Source organism: Galeopterus variegatus, unplaced genomic scaffold (assembly GCF_000696425.1).
Source record: "Galeopterus variegatus unplaced genomic scaffold, G_variegatus-3.0.2 Scaffold10913, whole genome shotgun sequence".
Taxonomy (NCBI): domain Eukaryota; kingdom Metazoa; phylum Chordata; class Mammalia; order Dermoptera; family Cynocephalidae; genus Galeopterus; species Galeopterus variegatus.
Window position 1 is genome coordinate 19,542 of NW_007737024.1, and position 3,158 is coordinate 22,699.

Consider the following 3,158-nt stretch of genomic DNA (forward strand, 5'->3'; position numbering starts at 1 on the left):
TGCTGAGATAAAATAATTATAATAAGCCTTAAATTAAAGTGGCTACTCTTGCCATAGAGGTGGAGATGCCTTCTTGTCCCATCTACAATCTTCTTAACAAGCAAATTAGTGGCAGATCTTGCGAGCAGTTTTAGCACACATGCCCACACTGGTGATAATTGGTTGCAGCCATTAAATTAACCCATGGTACGGTTATTACAACTACCACTTATCATCACATCTTAATAAGCAATCACGGAGTTAGACTTGAAAGCAGAATCACAAATTTATTAATATAGTAAGCACATTTATTTTGTTCATTTGCTTGCATATCTTCATATACAACCTTTGTATGTATTTTAATAACTCAAACAAGAATTTTCCTATGGGGCATGTGTTGGTATTTTTCATCAGACAGTTAGAAATTTTCTGCTACCTTAAACTTATTTTTTTTTCATTTTATTTCTTTTTAGTATTATATAAAGTCCAGGTAGGTGACTTAGTGAAGATTTTCCTTTCCGTGGTCATTGTTAGAATGGCTTAGAAAATTTTTATAAACCAGTTTTGAATATATCTTGTCATATATGAAGAAAACTTTAATCACAAAAAGAGAAAATATTTACTTTTGCACAGTGTAGGTACTTTATAATTATTTTGCCATCTGACTTGGTCCTTCACACTCTTTTAAGAGCCTTCAAAATAAGACATTATTCTATATTTTTAATCATATTTCTTCGCTTTTAGCTTTTTTTTCTGTTTTTGTCACGGCNAGAAGTGTTGATGTCTAGGGAAGACAGATCCAGATCTATTCACATTTTCCATCCATATCTACTATAAAGGAGAAAAAGATTTTCATTAAAAAAAATGAAGTAACTGATAGAGAATTTTGTTCCACCTATTTGGGTCCCTGTTTCATTTAACTATTAAGACAAGGTCCCCAAGTTTACACTGGAGGAGTCTCATGAAGTGCCACTTTTCTTCCCTCCCCGAGTCTCCCCCCACCAAACTTTTATGTGTAAAGAAAACAATAAGTGTTTTGTTATGCTTTGATATCTATAGAAATAGTATTTTTTAAAAAATCACTGTCATTACTGTGACTCCCTGAAGTAATGCTTTTGTATCACAGATAGGAGGCTTGTTTATAAGGCAGATATTTATCTTTATTTCATTGATTGGATTGTCTCTCTCTCTCTTTTACGTGTACCTGTGTAAAGACTGTCATTTTAGAAGTGAGAGGCTATGTATGCATCTGGTTTTTGTTTACTTGCCTTTAGAACAACCCCTAACAATCCTACTGCACCATAAGCATTTTTCATTTTCTTCANGAGCGCCGCCGCGCTTCCCAAGCGGCGCACTATCCAGTGCACCACCGGGCCGGCCCTAAAGGACAATTCTACACCTTAAAAATTCCTCTGTGCCTCTTCCTATGCAGTCCCAGCCACCCACCCCGGGCCCTAGGCAACCACACTAATCTGATTTCCGTCACTCTAGTATAGATTTATCTTCCTTAGAGTTTCATGCAAGTAAAATAATACGGTGTGGATTCTCCTGGGTTGAGCTTCCTCCAGTCACCCACATCACATGGATCACTAGTCATTCCTTTTTCCTGCTATTCTATTGAATAGACAGCAGTTTGTTTTTCACTCGCCCATGAGTAGTCTCATTTTTTGCTGTAAAAATATTGTTGATAAAATTAGAAGACATGATTGAACATAATGTTAATAACTCTACCAACGCTATTAACCAACAGTTAACCCTAACAGTAACTATTGTAGCTATTTCCAATTTTGTAAATTTTCTTCCCAGCCTGATTTTTAAAAGTAATTATAGGTACAAAAATACAATTTTTTACTCTTTTTTGTACTTTTTATATTATTACTGTTTATATAAAGCTATCATTAATTAATATAATTGTGTTTCTATATAATGTGGTTTTTTTTTTTCATTTTTTGCCAGCGGGGGGGCAGCTGGCTGGTGTGGGGATCCAGTCCCTTGACCTTGGTGTTATAACACCATGCACTCTTAACCAACTGAGCTAACTGGCCAGCCCCTCTAATGTTCTTAATTTATTTTAAAAACTATTCAATATTCTTACAGTCTTGTTTGCTATATTTGACTTGTCTAATTGTAGGATAGTTTGAATTTTTTTTTTTCCTCTGAAAGTGTTGTTAAGGTAACACCATAAAGCTTTTCTGCTATTGAGATTTTTCTTGGAAAAAAATTTCCAGCATTGAAATTATTGGCGATTACATAAGAGATTTCTTTTTTCTTTTTATGTCCTTAGACAGTAATAGAGTTGGGTTGGTAATAGAAGTTCCTAGACTTTGGGTTAGTTGAGCCTGACTTTGAGTCTGGGTTATGCAACCCTGAGAAAGTTATTTCACCTCTTGGAACCTGTGTTGTTTTTTCAGATATTAAAATTAGAAGATTATGTACATAGATGACCTAGCACAGTATTGCCGAATAATCATGTTGTTTTCCAGAAACATTATACTAATTTATAGCACCAACAACCAGTGTATAAATGTTCCTTAAGTTTATCATTGAGAAATTTTTTTGCTAATTTAATAGAAGTGGTCTGAGATTTACTTTAATTTGCACATGTTTGATTTCTAGGAAGGAAATTACTGTTCTATGGATTTGTGTTTCCTCCTGTGAGAAGTGCCTGTTGTATTTTTGTTGTTCATGTATCTTTTAGTAGAGCTTTTAATTTCCCCTCCATTGTTTGTCCTTTCTTTCTGGCTTCATTGCTTTTTCCTTGTAAAGAAATTAAACTTTTCCCATTTTAAAATTCCCAGTTGTTTCCTTTTGCAATTTCTGTTGCTTCAAAGTGGTGCTTGTTTTCCTGTTTCCCAGTCTCCTGCGGTCATTTTCTGTCCTCCTTGCAGGTCGTTCTCATCGGTATTGCCAACAGTTCGTCCTCAGCTGTGTACGTGTGTGTGGTTTTCTTTTTCTTCTTAATAGCTTTATTTCTCACCAGAATGTGGTTCCTAAATCACGACAGAAAATGAGTTAATCTTCGATATGATTCAGAAAACACTTGGCTTAGGTTGTTTAGATACTGGTTGTTGGTAACAAAGTCCTGTAGGTGCTTCCCAAAACAGCCTATGTCAACGTCCACTTACTATCTTGAGGCCAAGATAAGAGCTTAAAAATTCTTTAGAGAAATTAAAAACAGA

The 3,158-nt window shown here is 34.9% G+C and overlaps 1 protein-coding gene across 1 annotated transcript in view; it reads left to right on the forward strand.

Moving 5' to 3' along the window:
* The window catches only part of LOC103610316 (unconventional myosin-X-like), a gene marked incomplete at its 3' end in the record, with an annotated part of 21,696 nt that overhangs the window by 7,715 nt on the left and 10,823 nt on the right, over window positions 1-3,158 (forward strand). The window lies entirely within an intron of this gene.